General features: G+C 35.6%; 1 protein-coding gene across 7 annotated transcripts in view; it reads left to right on the top strand.

The window, feature by feature from the left end:
- CHD6 (chromodomain helicase DNA binding protein 6) overlaps window positions 1-19,660 on the top strand; it is a 188,458-nt gene that overhangs the window by 24,657 nt on the left and 144,141 nt on the right. For 3 of the 7 annotated variants that reach the window (XM_023534460.1, XM_023534459.1, XM_011366620.2), the window contains exons 2-3: window positions 5,774-5,852; window positions 9,917-9,992. The exons of 1 other annotated variant lie outside the window; for it this stretch is intronic. The gene's annotated coding sequence lies outside the window, so the exon portion shown is untranslated. The remainder of the gene's footprint in view (window positions 1-5,773; window positions 5,853-9,916; window positions 9,993-19,660) is intronic. 3 more of the 7 variants (XM_023534458.1, XM_023534461.1, XM_023534462.1) reach the window with 2 other exon arrangements.

The following is a 19,660-nucleotide window of genomic DNA, read 5'->3' as shown; positions in this document are numbered from 1 at the left end:
TTCCAATTAGATGTGTCTGGGGATGTGTTGGGAGGAGGGACATCTCTTGAAATACATGGTGCCTCGTATTGCCTTATTAATAGAGGCCACGAATGAAATAAGACAAGTTTTTTGCACAGTGTTGTGTTTCATCTGGGGTTTTTACTATTAAGGCTTGTCAGTTTCTGGGGTAATCAATTCACCAGAGGGGAAGCTTTTAACTTTGCTTTTGCAAACTTTTAATTTTCTGGGGCTGCATTCAATTCTTTTGTTTCTTGGTTCCAAGATACCAGCCTCACAGTTTGAACTCTCAGGATGACTCTGTTATAAGGGAAAATGTGAGAGAAAGGACCATCTATGGGGAAGAAAGCTTACTCGTGCAAAACCATCCAAGAGTCGAAAAGACAATAAGTCAAACTTTGAAGTTTTAGGCTAGGTAGATTTTCTTATAGCTTTTCTGTACAGGGAAGAGACTGCTCACATTAAAGCTGGTTTGTAATAATTAGAAGGTTGTGTTTAATTTAGATTTACCTCTAAGTATTTCATGTTTTGGGGTGCTGTTGTAAGTGGTACTTTAAATGTTAATTTACAGTTGTTCCTTGCTAGAATATAGAAATATTATTAACTTTTGTATATTGATTTTACATCCTATGACCTCATTAAACTAAGTCACTGGTTCTAGAAGCTTTTTTGGTAGATTCTTTGGGGTTTTCTACATGGATAGTTATGTCAAGTGCAAATAAAGACAGTTTTATTTCTTCCTGTTTAATCTGTATGTCTTCTATTTTTCTTGTCTTAGTGCATTAAGACCCCCGCATGATGTTGAATAGATGTGATGAGATTAGACATGCTTGCTTTGTTTCTGAGTTTAGGGGAAAATAATGCAGTCCCATTAACTGTAATTTTTTTCATCAATGCTTTTTATCAGGTTGAGAAAATTCTCTTTTATTCTTAGTTTGCTGAAAGTTTTTATCATAACTGGATATTGGCTTTTGTCAGATACTTTTTGTGTATCTATTGAAATGATTATGTGGGTTTTTTTTTCCCCTTAGTCTGCTGAATTACATTAATTGATTTTTGAATGTTGAATCCCTTTTGCGTACCCAGGATAAATCCCACTTGGTCTTGATGTATTATCCTTTCTGTATGTTGCTGGATTCAATGTGATAGTACAGTTGATCCTTGAACAACACAGGTTTGAACTGCCCGGTTCCACTTACAGGCACATTTTTTTTTTTCCTCCAACAAATACATTAGCCCTTTGTGTCTGAGTTTTGCATCTACAGATTCAACCAGCCACAGATCAGAAACAGCATTCTCGATCTGCAGTTGGGAATCCACAGATGTCCAGGGGCGACAGTATCCACGTAAGGGACTTGAGCATCTGCAGCTTTTGGTATCCATGGGGGTCCTGGAGCCAATTCCCCACAGATGCTGAGGGCCAACTGTAGTTAAGTTTTGGGGGAGTCAAAAGTTATATGCAGATTTTTGACTGTGTGAGGTTGGCACCACTAATCCCTGCGTTGTTCAAGGGTCAGCAGTATTTTGTTCAGGATTTTAGTGTCTTTGTTTTGATCTTTGTCTTTAAACTATGGTTTCTTGTGTTGCCGTTGCTGTTGCTGGATTTGGTGTTAGGGTAATAGTGGCCTCATAAAATATGACGGGAAGAGTTTCTCCCTCTTCTGTTTAATGGAAGAATATATGTGAGATGGGTATGATTTTTGTTTCCATAAAAATTTGGTAAAATTTGCCACTGAAACTGTCTTGACCTGAAGTTTTCTTCGTTGAAGGATTCTTAACTATATATCTACCATCTTTAATAGATGAAGGGCTGTTGAGATTCTTTTTCTTCTTAAGTAAGCTTTGCTACTCTGTGTCCTTTGAGGAACTTACCCAATTTATTTAAGTTGTCCAAATTTACAGGCATAAAGTTAGTGTTATTATCCTTTTAATGTGTGTAGGATCTCTAGAAATGTCTCTTTTTTTGAGTCTCAGTATTTGTAATTTGTGTCTTCTTTTTTTCTTGATCATTCTGGCTAGAGGTTTGTCAGTTTTATTGATCTTCTCAAACAACTGGTTTTTAGTTTTATTTTTGTCATTTTTCTGTTTTCAATTTCATTGATTTTTGTTCTTTATGATTTCTTTCCTTCTTGCTTTGGGTTTAATTTGGTCTCTCATTTTAGTGTCTTAAGGTAGAAGCTTAATTCATCTGAAGACTTTTTCTTATTTTCTAAAAATAAGCTTTTAATACTATAAACATTTTTCTAAGCACTGCTTAAGCTGCATTCCATAAATTTTCATATGTTGTTATTTTGATGTTCATTCAGTTAAAAATATTTTCTAATTTTTCTTGTTACTTCCTTTTTGCCTCAAGGTTGTTAAGTGTATTTTATTTTCAAATATTTGTGACTTTCTATATACTTGTTAATGATTTCAGTTTTACTTTATGGTCAGAGAATATACTTTGGGATAATTTCAGTTCTTTTAAATTTGCTGAGATTTGTTTTATGGCCAAGGATATAGGCTATATTGGTCAATGCCCCATGTGCCCTTGAAAAGAATTTATATTCTGCTCTCGCAGGGTGGAGTGTTGTATAAATGTTAATTAGGTCAAGGTGATTGATAGTTATTCATATCTTTTCTATCCTAATAGGTTTTTATCTACTCGTTTTATTGATTACTGAAAAAGAAGTGTTGAATCTCCAACTATAAAATATATAATTATATATTTTGTTATATATATGCAAAAGTATACATATTTCTTTGACTTCCATAAGATTTTGGTTCATTTACTTTGAAGCTCTGTTGTCAGATATATACATATTAAGGATTATTATATCTTCTTGGTGAATTAACCCCTTTATCATTTATACGAATGGCTATCTTTATCTCTTTTACTATTCCTTCTACTGACATCTACCTTGTCTGATATTAACGTAGCCTCTCTGGCTTTCTTTTGATTGATATTTGTATGGTATATCTTTCCCATCATTTTACTCTTATCTGTATCTTTAAAGTGGATTTCTTATGGAAAATATAACTGAGTCTTGTGATAATCTCTGCCTTTTAATTGGGATATTTAGGCCATTTTCACTTAATGGATATGGTTGGATTTAAATCTTTTATCTTGCTAGTCGATTTCTATTTGTATCATTTGGTGTGTTCTCCCTTTACTCTTTTTATTCTTTCTTTTATATTGAGGGTTTTTAAAATTCCATTTTATCTTTACTATTGGTATATTAGTTATACCTCTTTAACAAAATTTAGTGGTAGCCTTAGGATTTACAATGTACATTACAGTCAACCTTCACATATTATATTGCTTCATATTTCACATACAGTATAAGATTCTAACATAGTATATATACGTCTAGTTTTTTCCCTTTCATCTTGTGTGATATCATTGTCATACATTTTACTTTTACATATTTTATAATCTTCACAATACACTGTTAGTATTTTTGCTTTTGACAGTTATCTTTTAGAATATAGAAATATAAAAATATAGAAAAAAGCTCTTGTACATTTACTTTCTTTTTTATTCTGGAGCTATTCTTTGTGTAGATCTTCATTTTTGTCATGTCATAAGAACTTGCTTTACCATTTCTCGTAGGACAGGTGTGCTGACATTGAAGTACCTCAACTTTTGTTTGAAAAGGCATTATTTTGCCTTTTTTTTTTTTTGCCTTCATTTTTGAAAGATATTTTTGCTAACTATAGAATTTTGGATTGTAAAGTCTGCCTCCTCACCCTTTCAATTAAAAGATATTACTCTATTATCTTTTGTATTGCATAAATTCTGCAGACATTTTTATTTTTTGCCTCAGAAGGTAATGTCTTTTTCCTCCAACTGTATTTAAGATTTTTTTTTTCTTTAAGTTTTAGCAATTTACTATGAAGTATGTAGGTATATGTTCTCTATTGTATTTATTTGTTTATATTCTGTAGCATTCTCTGAGCTGCTTATATCTGTAGTTTGAAGACTTTATTTTTGAAAAGTTCTCAGCCATTTTTTCCCCAAGTACTGTTTCTGCCTTGTTCTCTTCCTTTCTTTTCTGGGACTCCAGTTACATATATATGATATCATTTGATCATATCCCACAGCTTTCAAGGTTCTTTCTGTTGTGTGTCTCCCTGCTAACCCCCACTCCCCCTTTATGTTTCAGTGATCTCTCTTCAAGTTCATTGATTCCTTCCTTGATTATGTTGAGTGTTCTGGTGAGCCCATCAAAGGATTTTTTTTTTTTAATCTCTAATACTGTAAAAAAAGATAGCATTTCTGTTTGACTCTTACATTTTCTTTCTGTTGAAATTTACCATCTGTTCATGCATATTGCCTATACATTCTTTAACCTATTAATCACTGTTATTTTTAATTCCCTATCTGATAGTTACAGCATCTGTATCATCTCTCAGTCTGGTTCTCTTGATTGCTTTGTCTCCTTCTACGCCTTTACTTTTTTGTATGTCTTGTAATTTTTGATGGACTGTTGGACATTATTGTAGGGCAGTAGAGTCTGAGGTGGACATTAAATATTGATGTCGAGACTTACATTAAGGGTAGGTTTTGGGGGCAGGCACGTTGTCACATTTGTGCATATAGAGTATTCAGAACCTATTATAGGACTAGGAGCATAATTTCATTATATTCAGTTATTATAAAATTCCACATTTTTATATCTTTTCTTTTTATACCATCCCTGGGACTCACCTTATTAGGACTTCCTCTCGTAGTTGCTTCCTCCTTTGTTTCTGTTGTATCCGAAACTCTTCCTTAGTTCTGTTGTCATTCACACCAAGTGACATTTGTTAGCAGGTTTGTCTTTTCTCACTAGGCTGTGATTTCTTATAAGTAGGTAGAGTGTCTTGTGGATCTCTATGGTCTTTTAACTACATTTTAGATATGTCTTTTTCTGGCTAGAATTGAATTGAGATTATTGAATGATTCTCTTTTCTTAGCCAGAAATCTACAGTGCCTCTTTACCTGCTTCACCAGTTAGTGGGAAGATTGTCTGTTTGAAATTCCACCGTGAAGTATCTAAAAAAAAGGCACTAAAAAAAAAAAAAAAAGGTTGAGAAGTGAGGGCAGGCCATGGATGAATTTATGAAGACACTACACAGGGAAGACACTCATTTTCTTTACCAGTTTTACGTGTACGTTTTGTCTCCCTACCTTGACATTAATGTTTTGAGAAGGAATAACTTTTTCCTGCTTCTCCAGTGTCCTTTAGTAATTATTAGTAGTGTTGAGCACACAGTAGATGCTCAGCAGATATTTCTTCATGAGATTTAAAGATACTTAATGGATTTTGGAATAAGTTACTGATAGCTTTACTTTTTCTGTTTATCTTTAAAAAACTTTGCGTACTTATCATGGTGATAGTATTCCAGTACTTACTAGCTCCATTTTCTTTGGTAAGTTACTTAACACCTTTGTGCTTTGGTTGCTTCATCTATACAATGGGAATAATAATAGTATGTCTCACATGAGTTGATTACGATGATTAAGGAAAATAGTGCAATAAATGTTAGTCGCTGCATTTCAGTTTCCTAATTATTTAACAGCGCATGTTAGAAAGGTAAATCCAATTATAAGTTTTTAGAAGCTAAGTTCTTTCAGTAGAAAAACATTTAATGTCCAAAAACCATCTATCTCAGTATTGATAAATATGACTATTTCTGTATTAATTAAGGAAGTAATCTTTGCTCGGAATATGAACAACAGAAAGAGAGCAGAGCTAATTAATTTCTACCTTGCTAGCAATAACGTAATGTACCTTCTCTCCTACCCTAGGAACAATGTGCCCTATTCCCAGGGGACTAAGATCAATACAGAAATAGAGTTCCCAGATCAGCTTTCTCTAGGACCAAAGGTACTTAATCTTACAGTTCATTTTCAATTATATGTTAAAACTATATTCATCCTTCCTTTTAGGCATCATTTATTGTTGTGTGTTTTTATAGCTTCTCTTCCTTTTTACCACCATTATTGACCAAATCATGTTCAAAAGAATATAAAGCCCAGAGGGGGTTATAAAGGAAGGTGACGATAGTCTGGTGAGAGTTATTCAAAACATTTGGCAGACAGCCGTTGGGAAAATACTGGTAAGGCTGGTAAGGTGCAATATTTGGGACTCACTGTTTTCCTTACCTAACAAGGAGGAGAAGTACAAAACAGTTGAAGATCAGAGAGAATTATTCCTTGCATAACTGTGGTTGCCTGTATTCCTGAACCCATTTATTAGATTAGCAAATATAGCATTTGAAAAGTACCCTCTTCTGTAAGTGCAGACAAGTAAGTGTAAGTCCATTACTATTATATGTGGGACAACGAATATTATTCATATGTTTTTTAAGTTTGGAAAGGAACGGGTGATGTAGTTGACCTGTAAATCTGGCATAGTCAGTTAATGTTTTATCTACTCTGATACCAAATATGAGATGATAACATAGCTTGAATTATGTTTAGGAGCAGTGAGAATGTAGAAGGAAAGGATTAGAAGAAGGGGAGTTTAAATAAACTTTTTTAATTGCAGCATTTTTTTTTTAACTGCTAAAGATTATTTCTTGAACTTGTACAAAAATATTTATTTATATGAATGCTGGAGACACAAAAAAAGTATAAAGAGCCACATTGCCAAAGACTTAGAAATATATACAACCCGTTAAAAAAAATAGATGTTTTGGTAGTTAAGTTTCCTTGAATAACTTTTCTCAGGGTAAAGAAGCTGGAAGAGTTCGGTTTTGTATCAAGACATCTCGTTTACACCTCGGTAACAGAACAGTGGCTAGTGGAAGACACACTTCCACAGGAATGTTGTAGAGAGAATTTCTGCTGACAAAAGAAATCTGCTCAAAGTATCTCACATGCAGCCTTTAGGGGCCACTGTTGTCGTGTGTGTGTGTGTGTGTGTGTTTGTGTGTGTGTGTGTGTGTGTGTGTGTGTGTGTGTGTGTTACATAGAGGTTTTCTGCAGTTTTTGATGAATGTTGGCCAAACTTAGATTTGGCTATGAATTTCTGTCTCTCCCTTAACATAAAAAAAAATTTCTGTTATAGAAAATTTCAAACATACATAGAGTAGATAGAATAATATGAGTCCTCATGCCATTCTTGTTTTATATATCCTTTTCCACTTTCTTTTTGACCTGGAGTATTTTAAAGAAAACCCCAACAACCTATCATTTCACTTATAAATATTTTAATGTACATATCTGTCAGATATGGACTTTATAGGAAAGCACATCATACCCTATAAATTTCTTATTACCTCATTTTTTGATTTTATTTAATATTGACTCTCTTGATTTTCTCAAAAAATGACTTTTTACAGTTAACTCTTTGAATCAGGTCCAAATAAGGTCCCTCTAATGCATTTGGATTTATATATCTCTTTAATCTCTTTTAATCTGTAATAAGTCACCCTCTTTCTTTTTGGTCATGTCACCTGTTTCTTGATGAAACTAGGTCAATCCCCGTCCTCACTTTATTAATTTTGATGGTTGTATCCTTGTATAATGTTATTTTTTCATATACTTGTAAACAGGTAGTTAGAGCTTAACTATTTTTGCAATCATTCATATTTTTAATTACTCATTGGTGGTATATTGTACTTCCTGTTCATATTAGAAGACCAGAAGGCTTGATTATCTCACTCTGTATACTGAGATTGATTGGTAGGTTAATTTTGGCATAGCCCTTTGTTGTCAAGGTTTTGACCAACAAAATCCATGGGTTGACATTCTGGCAACCTGCAGATTTTCAGGTCATATTTTCATTTAATGGTCTTAATTTAACATTCACTGATGATTGTTACCTGAATCATTTATTTCACTATTGTTGCATTTTAAGAAGACTGTAGAAAATGAAATGAAAATTTTTTATTATGAACTTTGAAAACTGCATGTAAACTCTGAGGTGTCTGGAAAATTTATGCGAAGTATTTTTTTTCTCATTACGTCTAGTAAAAGAAGTGTTGTATAGAAAAGAATGTTTAAAAGTTGTGTGTTTAGCTAAATTAAATGCCTCTCTATTGACTTTGAACGAGTTGTCTTTAAAAGGTTTTATAGGAACAGATTTGGAGCTAGACTCCTGCTTTGTGATTATTATGCATTCATGAAATATTTTTACCTACATTGGGGCTTGCTATAAGCATAGTAAAGTTCTAAATTTACTTTGATTGGGGATTATGGATCATGAATTCATATAGGTCACTCAAATCCATGTAGGTTATTTATTTGCACTGCTGTGGTCACATTTTTCCTATAATCCTGTCTAGGCAGGATTATATAATTGTATAAATATCACTACTAATATTTGATATATAGTAGTTCCTATATGCCAGACACTGTACTTTATAATTTGCTTGTATTAATTTATTTAATCCTCACATGATTATCATTCTTGTTTTACATATGAGGAAACTGAGGCAGAGAGATGAAGTGATTTGCCTTGGTCACACAGCTAATAAATGGCAGGGGCTTGGCTTTGGACCCAGTTTGCTGAATTTGTGCTCTAGCAGGACAGAGTGGATTATGTAGTCTTTGTACTACTAGAAAAATACAAGAATACTGTCTTAGTCCTGGAGGATAATCTATTTATATTCATATGTAAATAATCTGTGCATATATGTATTTTGTTTGCTTGTGCAGGTGTATATATAGAGAGAGACACACACATACAAACATAACATGCCCACATGGAGGGGCAAATATGTAGGGTTTTCCCTTTAGGAGGGTCCTTCTTACTCTAAAACCTTTTAAAAAATCTGTTAACTTGACTTTAGATGGAGGCAGAAACAGCCCTCAAGCTCTGGTAATATCATCTGGTGTAGAGGGACTTATGAGGTCAGAAGAGATGGAAAGGTCACAAGGGAAGCATAGCAGACAGCTTGAGGTCACAGTCAAATTCACACAGGGTACGACTCTGGCCTGTGGACCCTTTTTGCCTTGAAGTTCAGGCTGCTTGCTTTCTAAACAGCCACTCAGATCTTAGCTATACAATTGCAGGTTATTTGTGGGGGCAGAAAGCCATATAGCTAGTGTCTAATACCATAAAAACAATTTTTTCAGATTTGTCAAATTATAATAAATAGCAGCCATAGGTCTTGATTATAGAACCAAGAGTCAGGAGGCACTATAGATGACCTTGTCCTGTTTATCTCTGCTGTCTTGATAAGTGATTTTTTTTTTTTTAAAGTTGAGGTAATGTGTCTCATTTTAACAAACTGTTAAATTCCCTTCCTCTTTCTTTCCCATCATTCTGTTTTTACTTTAGCAAGTGAATGTATTACTTACACCAAATGTCAGTTCAGGTGGGAATCATTTGAGCAGTCATGTTCTTTCATTAAAAAGTCTCTATGTTTTTCTATGTTTTTATATTTGAATTGTGACTGTTTTATACTGGTCTAATAAGAGGTTAATCTGTGTGGATAAGAAAATGACTCGAGGCCTTTTGAGCCATGCTTCTCTTGCCCAGGCCCGCTTCCACGTCTGAAAGTGTGCTTTCCCTTCTAATAAAACTTTTCTACTGTAAAAAAAAAAAGAAGAATAAAAGAAAATGACTTGATCCTCCTGAATGTCGTAACAATCCCAGGGTTGAACAATAGAATATCATTGGTAGGGATAAGAGGAAGCTTCCTTGGACCCAAGGAAGTCCATCTCAGGGGTGAATGAGATGGACTTATTTAGTTGTCTTTTAGTCTGTGAGGCTTCAAGCAATTGTGCACCAGTGGTAAAATTTCGCAGGGAGCTCTTTAGGTTATAAGAGTGAGGATGGATTTAAAGATAGCATGTTGCTTAATTTTATTTATTCTACTTACAGATTCAAATATTGATACTATATAATTTTGATAATCATTGCATGGTTAATTTTCTCCCAAATTTAGAGAATTTCTTGAAGTATTTAACAAGTTTTTTTGTTTGTGTTTGTTTTTTTAGTAAAGATGTTCATGCCTTCTAACAGAAACAGATTTCCTGAATCATCTTCCTGACTTCTGTACAGCCTTTCCTTTTAGTAAGTTTTTTGAAGACAAAAATGAATTTATTAACACTATATATATATATATATATATATATTTTTTTTTTTTTCCCCAAAAACCCAGTGAGAGAATGGAGATCTTCAGTAAAGCAGGGAACATATTAATGTTGCAGGATTTGTTTCTCAGTCTTTTTCTCTTGGTATGTAGTTATGTAGTTACTTTATGTACCGGGGTCCTAGAATTACAGGATTTTAGGGCATAGAATCCTTAGGAAAGGAGTTTTAAAATCTTATGTCAAACATCCTAATTTTGTACTTGAAGAAACAGTTGGTTCTTTTAGTTTCATTGGTGACTGTGCTGCATATCTTCTCTTGTTGATTGCTGAGTGAGGTGCCCAGCTCCTTAGAGATAGGATAAACCATAAAATGAGAGGGAGAAATTTGAGAAATGCATGAATTTGGTGTAATAGAAATTCAAGATGAATATTATGTTGGGCATATATTAACACAATTCTAGAATTGTGTTAATAAAGAAAGCTAAACGTGAGTTGCGTTTGTGTGGGCTTTTGGCTGATTGGGTCAGTTTCAGTATGGTGCTGTACTGTACTATACAGCAGGTTGACCTCTCATGTCTGGCCTAGATAAGTGTGGGCCTTTGCCTCGGCACCAGGCCCTTGAGTAGGTAGTCATAGCCAGAGTGGTAGAGTTGGTTTCACTTGGTACACATGATGTGAACAGCAGCAACTGTGTACTCGAAGAAAGCTTGAGATTTTTTTTCAACAGTTATTGATGTTTACATAAATATATTTTTTTTACTGACCATCTTATAAACTCTTTTTCTTGGTTCTCATAGTTTCTTAAGCATTTAGAAGAGTAACAGTCACATCATATATAAATAATTTTTTGTCTTTCCAGGTTATACATGTCATAATTTTCCCCATATTTTCTAGAATGTCCAGAGCAGTGCTTGATAGATGGTGTCTTTGTCTTTCCCAACTTCTTTAATAGGAGTGCAGTCAGCATCTCACCATAAAATTTATCTTGGTTTCAGTTCATATTTATAAGAGTTGATAGTACTTTAACCAGATAAAGTATTTTAGTTCGGCTTTTGACTTTGCGAATTAATAAGGATACAGAACATAGAAGGTTCAGAAGAGAGCATAAAATATGTGAGGTGTTTAATAATAATATTAACTGTCTGAAAATATTTATCCTAGAGAAGAATAAACTATGGGATGATTTCATTATACTCAAGTATAGGTAGGACCTACGCTGGCAAATTAAAGCTTCTAGATTGTCTTTGAGAATGAGAAAACAGTTTGATGTTCTGGGCATGCAGTTGAGCCAGAGCACCCCCAGATAGATGTCCCTACATGCTTTCACTGGTGACCATGGAGCAGGAGCAAGAACAAAAAGCCTTGAACCCTTGAACCTGGGAGATAAGCTCCCTTCCTCTTGCAGTATCCCTCCAGTGCCCTCTACTGGCCAAGCTTAACATCATGGTCTCTGTGAAGGAGAAATGCTTAGAGTCCAGTGCTTATCACGGAGCAGGTACGGAAGGGTGAATTTGAAGTCAAGAGGCAATAAATTGATAACTGGCACAGAAGCCAGACACAAGAAAGAGTACATACTATATAATTTCACTTTTATGAGATACAGAAACAAGCAAAATGAATCTCTGTACTCTTAGAAGTCAGGCTAGTGGTCACCTTTGGAGAAATGTGGTAGTGACCAAAAAGGAACATGGGTAGGGCTCCTGTCACACTAGTAACGTTCTGTTTCTGGATGTGGTTGCTGGTCATACATGGGTGTATTCAGGTTTGAAGAGCTATACTCTTTTTAAAATGCACATTATACTTCAATAAAAGTTAAAATGTGGTACAGTCTGATTCTAAAAGTAAAACAAAACCAAAATTTAGGCCAGAATAGGCTAAAAAATCTGTTTGAGGGTTGTCCAACTTAATGTTAACAAACAAATATCTAATTCATTCAGCAAAATATTAATTGCCAGACTACCTTGCTTCTCATTTGGGATAAAATCGTCACTACTGAAGCAACTTACTAGGCACATTTACTTCCGTAGAGCAGTTTATTCCTTTTATTGCCATTCTTCTTACCACATCTTTGAACGGCAGCTTAGAAGTTTGTTTTTATGGCCTTCCAGATGCCACTGTTCTTAGTCTAAATAAAATAGCACAGCTGTCCTCTGTAAGCATTATCTTTGCTTTTATCTTTGTCATGATATACTCTTCTTGTAGCAGCTGATAAATCACCAGATCCTTTTTTTACTGGCTCAGAGATTTGGGATCCCACAATGCAGGGGTTAATCGTAATGGGAACCATGGCTTTGTTTCAGGAATTGGTGGTGTTAAGAGAGACTCAGTGTGTGGCTTTAAAAAGCTGCAGGCAGAAACAGCTCAGTGCTGTCGTTTGTTCAGGGGTAGGTAACTCTGGGTGCAGAATCTAAGGAATCTACCAAGTTGAGAGTTGAACCTGTATCTGGGAGATGGATATGGAATCTAGATAGGAGTTACATTCCCAGAAAGCAAAGATTGCTAAGAAACTGGCATTACACTGTGGATAGAAGTTAAGGTGAATTTTAAAGTGGAGCCAGCTTTTTAAAGTCCAGTCATTGTTAAATCTGAGTAAAGTGAATAACAGTAATAGACTTGGAATTCCCTACTTTTGTCTACAGAGCTTGATATCTCCACATATATAGGATATGAGATTGCTCTTGCTCTTCGAGTGTCTAGTGGCACTCTTGTGTCTAGAGTAGAGAGAAGACAACAGTGAGTAGTAAAACTAGCAGGGGAATCTTTTCATTTATAAATTCAGCCAATGTACTCACTCAACCAATGTACAGGTATTTACTATTTTGTAGACCCTGTCCTATGATATAGGGGGCCCAGAGGTGAATCTGATGCAGTCCTTTGGTCTTCCAGAAGGTTATTATTTTGCATTCTTCTGTTTGAAGGCTGCCTTTATTTTACTTTTCTATGACATTGCAGCTCTGTCACCATCTCCTTTATGATTCTATTGAGCCTTTAAGAACTGATACTTGGATTCATATCCAGGCTAAGGAGAGTTTCCTGACTTTTATTTATTTCATATTATTACCAACCTGGGCTTATACCGTGTCACCAATAAAAAGCTTCATTTGTAAATTAGCACGGGGAAGCGTGCCTGTGATTGAAGGTATGACTCTCCTTCTGCATATGTATTCCAGAGTGGCAGTTTGGAAATTTGCTGTCCTCCACACTGGTCATCTTTATCTAGAACAATCTTAAACCACATCACTACGGCTGGTTCTTAGTGCTTGTGGTGATGATGGAAGGGTGCGTTGGAACAGGTAATATAAATATAATGTGATAGAAGTGGGAGATTATGACTGTTAAGAAGTTAAGTTTATATTTCAAAATGGTTGTCTTTTGATCTGGGAGTTGATACTACTTACCAGGGAAACTAGCAGGTTCTGTGATTCTCTTGCTCCTTCTGGGCATGAGTTGTATCAGCTGTCACGTCACCCCAGTTCTTCTAAATTAGCACCACATGCCAATCTGAAAACTTGCTGAGTTCTACTTGTAGTTAAGTAATCATTTAGATGTTAGAAGTCAATAGTTTTAACAATACGTCGTTTGCTAATAATTTAAAATAGGTGACATCTATACCAATTTGTAGGCACATTTGACTGTATAGAATGTAGATGATATTAACAGATTTCAGTCACTTGGCTCAAATTTGCCTAAGGGTGGTCTCTTGAGTATTTTGCTTATTGCCTACAGTTTCTACTCTTAGTGTAGTAAACCAGTTTTGGAGAACCAGGGCATTTTAGTGGCAAGAGGTTCCTGTTGCCAGCCACCCACCTCACCATTCAGCCAGTGCGGTCTGGACTTGCTTTTGCCGGGAGGACGTCTTACATGCGTCTCATTCACAGCCTACAGCATCTTGCTGTATTTCCCCCACAGACTTGTTCTGCATTTTTCACAGTACTTCCTTTTAGGTTTTGGGGAAGGGGAATTGAGTGTGGGAGAGGATTAAGAACTATTTCATCTTTTAAAAACCTAGAGCTTATAAAGCTCTTCTCAACTTCTATTAAACAAAAATTCCTGGGCCCAGGGAAGGCGCAGGATTGAACAGCTTTTAGAACAGTGAGATGACTGTGGTCTCCATCAGGCCGCAGCATCCGCCCGGATTTGAGCCCGCGATTCCATGTAAGATGTGGAAGTTAGGATCCGGATTTCACCTTAAAACGTGAATGGAAGAAAGTTTGTGTCAGATTCAGAATCCATTATTTGTCTTGTCTTTAAACAATAGGGAAAAAACACTTTGGAAAAATATTGGGTTTTCTTTTACTTTAAGAATACCGAGTTGTAGAAATAGGGGGAAATCCCATCTTTTTTGTGCTAGGAATTCCACAAATTTAATTGATAAGATGTTTTCAAATTGCACTTGGGCTGGCTCTTCTGTTTCCTGTAGAATAAAGAGTGTGGAGCCTGGATAACCATAAATATGTGTTTTTTCTTTTATTATCCCAAAGTAAAAACTCTGCTGAGTATTGTCTGTATTATGATTCTGGTAATGTGTTTACTTTGTTCCTGCTGTCTTGGATAGCTAACAGATAGACTTCGTTCCTTACTATAAATTGCTCCAAAATAATTTTGTTGAACAATTCAGCATGCAAATGGAAGGCTTTATGAAAGTAATAAAGAATTTAGATTTACTTGCAGTTATATTCTTATATTTATCATATGAATAATATGTATATTTTGTTCTCTTATTTGTAATATTTTCTGAAGGGTCCATCCATTGTGTCTAAAATGTGCTTAAAAGGTCCATATGAATGATAGTTTTATCAAGCTGTTTTAGTTGCTTTCTGTTCACCCCATGGATAGACGAAAACCATCCTTTGCTCCAGCCTACTTTTTTTGGACCCTCTCCTTTTTTTTGGCCTCATGGGCTTTCTTTTTCTTTTTTTAGACTGTTGTAATTTATCTACAGAATATCTTTCTAACCTCTGCCCACTCCCTGAGTGTCCCGAATAGAACATGTCTAAATCCTGAGCTCTCACTTGTGCTATTTTCGTTTGCCTACGCAGCAGCTTCATGTAGTACTAAGGGGGCTGAACTGGAACCCAGTTCTTGAACTTCTGAACAATTGTGAGCCTTTGAGAATCGGGGCAGCTCGGACTCTTAGTTTCGCTATCTCAGGATAAAAGGATTGCATTGCCTGAGCTTCACATTCCCTCCCTTCACTATATTTGTCTTGACTGTTCCTTCAAACAGCCTGTCTGAAATAGAACTCATCCATTTCCTCTCCCTAAAGATGGTTTCTGTCCCTACTCTACAAAGGAAACTGAGACCCAGGGAGATTGAATAAATTGTACAAATCATACTACCATGTGTGTTCGGCACCTAGATATGTTCACTCCCAAGTCCACAGGTCTTACTCTTCTTCACAAAAGGCATTAAAGTGTTAACAAGTCAGAAGGTCTTGCATTACTGGTGCAACTTCTTGAGACTGAATATGGAATGTCATTTGTAAAACCCTTTGTCTTCCCATATAAGGGCATAGCTTGAATTTTCAAGGCTCTGAACCTCAGGTGGGCTTGGCTCTCAGGAGATTGGTTTCTTTAGTCCTGTGTTCACAAATGCGATCATTCCTTATCTGGGTCAGTTGACATTATGGTGTAGGGTCTAATGACAATACAAAACAGTGTAGTCACGTTTTACAGTGTGATATTTGATAGCTATGGTAGTGTCTGGCCACTTGCTTCTACTACTATCCTAATAGTGATTCTTATCAAGCAACTTGATTTTTATCACCAAATTAGGAGTTTAATTGATTTTCTCGGATCAAAAAGATGAACTGGGATTTGGAGTTGACCTTTCTCCTCCTGTATTATGCAGATGTGTCACATTCATTGTTAAAATCAAAGTGTTTGGCTAGGTTATCTCAAAGATCCCATTCAGTCCTGATTCTGTGTCCTGAATGCAGCTCTGTTGAAATGTTTCTAGTCAAAAAGAGAGAGCTTCCTTCCTTTACACCTTGACAACCATCACGGGCACAACAAATTATAGTAAGGAATTACAGCAACATGACATTGGTTGAAGTCAGTAGTAATTAGTTTATTTAACTAGAGGAGATTCATTCAGTTAGTAAAAGCCCTGTTATTATGCAGTTGACCAATAGGAAGCCTCTCGGAATGGACTTTTCCGAAACTCTGGATCAAGTAACAACAGTTTACTAGAAGGCTATTGTTACTCTTACTGCTAATTATGTCTTTTCACTGACAAAGATCAAAATCACTATTCTTGGTTTGCCTTTTGGCCTGCACTACTCATGTACAGGGTAACCAGCTTTTACTATAACATATTAAATGTTTAAAACACTTTTTTTTTTAGAAACAAAAGTATCTTAAGTTAATGTTAGCAGTGGTAGTGTATGTTCCAAGCGGCAAAACAAAAAGCCGCCTCAGTTTGGAAGTTGATGGTACTGTGCCTTTTCTATAATAATGTTTGGCAGTTATTTCAGTTTAGGCATCTATATTTTTAAAGAGAAAGGTTTTTAGTCCACGCCTGATAAATTTCCCTTACTCTTAGTATGATCCTTCTCTTTTGTCCTCCTATCAATAAAATCATGTGTAATCTTAATATGTTGAATTCATTCATTCATCAGATACTTGCTAAGAATTAGATATATAGTAGAGATCAAAATCCCTGTCTTCATGGCCCTCTTTTAGTCTTACAGATGTGAATGCTTCCAACACGTAGTCATGACATTAAGGTGATATGTTTTCTCTAGCCTGTAGTAAAGAACATCATAGATGAACCTATGCAGATTTTGCTCTAGCCTAAAAACTATACACAAAAGTTATAGAAGTAGATCTTATTTACAAATGTTCTGCGTTCCAAGGAAAACTTGCAGGCACCAAGAAGAATCGATTCGCGTGAGCGCATGCATGTCTGTCCTCAGTGTATTTTGGTACTGTGCTACCTTTAATGGAAAGTAAAACTTCTCATCTAGAGCCTTGAAAATATAAGAAGCCCTTAAAATTATTGCAGAAGCATTTTATCACCCAGTTTGAATATTTTAGTTGTGTAGATGTGTCCACTAGATTATAGGGTCTTTAAAAGGAAAGAGTGACCATTTGTCACTTGAATGCCCTTCCATTGTTGGTTAGTTGGTATGAGCATGGACTGAAAAATTAAAACATTAGAGTACAAAAAAAAAAATTATTGAATGTTCAAAGTATTAGTCATAAAAATAAAGAAGAGCTTGAAGATAAAGTTTGGGAAGCCTCCCAGAAAATAGAACAGGAAGAGATATAAACATTTTTTAAAATGAGTGCAAATTAGAGGTACAGCCCAGAAGGTCCATCATTTAAATTTAATAATAAGAGTTCCATTGAAAGAATACAATAGGGAGGGAATTATGAAGAAATAATACAGGATTTCTGAGTACTGGAACAAGAGTTTCCAGACTGTAAAAGAAGCCACAACATTTCCAGTCTCATGGATGAAAACAGCCTCAAGGTATATCATTGCGAAAATATGATCCTAAAAGCTTTCTGAGAAGGAAGAGAGGTTATATACAAATGATGAGAGATCAGAATGGTCAGTTTCCTGAACAGAGGTGGTAGAAGGAACTGGACAGTGGTGCAGTGCTCTCAAAATTCTGATGAGAAAATGATCTCCAACCTGTGATTTGGTACTCACCAAACCATCAGGGTGAATGGAAACAGTGAGTTCTCAAAACTTTACCCCTCATTCATAAATTTCTTAGAGAGTTTATTGACATTGTGATTGACCTAGAGAGAAGCAGCATAGGAGTCTACTCTCGAGAGGGACAAAGGGAACAAATCCTCAGATGGATGGTGGTAAGAAGCCCCAGGAAGGTAGCTTTGAATTAGGTTGGAGAGAATGGTAAGACTCCAGGTTCACTGACCCAAGGAAGAAAACTGAACTTAGATTGAGAGGAGTTTTAAGGTTTGGCGGGGAGCATTTTGAGATAAGTTCGTGGTTCACAGAAAACAAAGCAAATTTTAAAATGAGGTCCTTAGTCTTTTTAGGGGAACAATTAAAAAAAAATTTAGCTTAGCTGTGAATTGAATATTGATTTAATAAATAATGGTGATAATAACTGTATTGGGATGATAACACTTATCCTCCATAGCAGAGGCTACCTGTTTTGTAAAAAAAGACTTATTGGGATGCAGCCAGACTCATTCGTTTGTATATTGTCTGTGGCTGTTTTCATACTGCAATGACAGAATTAAATAGTTGCAACAGAGACCATGTGACCTGCAAAGCCTAAAATGTTTATTATCTGGCTTTTAATAAAAATATTTGCCAACTCCTGTTTCATAGGAAGAAACCAATCGATTAATGTTTAAAATGGGAAAAAAATCTAATAGTAGCATTAAGATGTTTTCTTTAGAAATATTCTGGAAACTAGCAGAAGGAACAGCTAAAGATCAGGTGATTACCTTGGAGAAGAGTGAAATCAGGAATGGGGATGAGTACAGTAAGGGAAATACTATTTTTTGTTTTAAGCTTTACGTTATTGAATTTCAGGTATTACTTTCAAAAAGTATGAATGAAGAATGCTGAGAAATGTCATTGGACTGAGAGAACAGAATGAACAGGAAAGTAAAAAAAGAAACCACCAATTATGACCAAGAAAGCAGGAACTCAAAGCCTTTTCTATAAACATAGCTTTCTCACTTACTCACTTGCTCATTCCACAGCTAATCATGTAAGAGTCCAAATGTGAGGCATTGAGCGCCATACTGCAGAACAGAGTTCCTTCCCAGAGGATGCTTAGGTACATAACAGCAGATGGCATACACAGGACAAAGATGGTGTGTCATAGTGGTATAGCTACTGTAGTGCTTTTCGAGATGCTTTCACGGTTTAGGGAAGTCGAGTAAGGCATTCTGGAGAACATGACACCAGAGCTGAGTGTCAAAGGATGAGAGACCAGAGAGGAAGGGCAGTAGGATTTCCCAGGTGGAGGCATAGCCTGAGTGAACAGAGCTGGTTTCAGTGCTTGTCAGTGTTCGGTATAGTTGAATGAATAGTGGACGGTAATGTCAGAGCTGTAGACGAGGACCAGAGACCAGACCACTTATGCAGGACTCTGTACTATGAGGCATTTGTATTTTTTTCTGAAGACTGTAGATAGTCTCTGTGAATGAATGGCGGAATGAATGGTGTGTACCTGATGTTTTATTTTTAAGTGTTCATAACAGCACTGAGGAACTTAGAAATGACACAGGCACTATTGTAGAAATTTTGAACCAGAGGGAGAGATAGTAATAAAATAACTTTAAAAATGTTCTTATTGAATTCTGCCACCCTGTTTCTGTAACAGAAGCATCATTAGGTGGGTGAGTGTCAGAAGGAATGGGAATTTTTGTATTGTTTGCTCTTTAAATTATTAAAGAGCAACTTATCTTCTTGTAAAAGATAATTAAATGCTGTATTCATACATAAGCACTGAAATACAGTGAAGAGAGCCGGAGTCCTACCAGTTTTCATATAATTCCGAAGTTATACACATTTTTTCCCCTGCTGACAAATTTCCTGGTTTGCCCACACAGTTAGGAGTTTCAGAATATGTCTATATTATGTTTCTAATTCAGTTGTGGGATGCTGAAATTACTGTTTAATTTGTTCTTTATTGAACCAAAAAGATTTAATCAC

The sequence above is a fragment of the Pteropus vampyrus genome, unplaced genomic scaffold (assembly GCF_000151845.1).
Source record: "Pteropus vampyrus isolate Shadow unplaced genomic scaffold, Pvam_2.0 Scaffold125, whole genome shotgun sequence".
NCBI classification, from domain to species: domain Eukaryota; kingdom Metazoa; phylum Chordata; class Mammalia; order Chiroptera; family Pteropodidae; genus Pteropus; species Pteropus vampyrus.
Note: the sequence above shows the minus strand (reverse complement) of the source record. Positions and strands in the feature narration are given on the sequence as shown.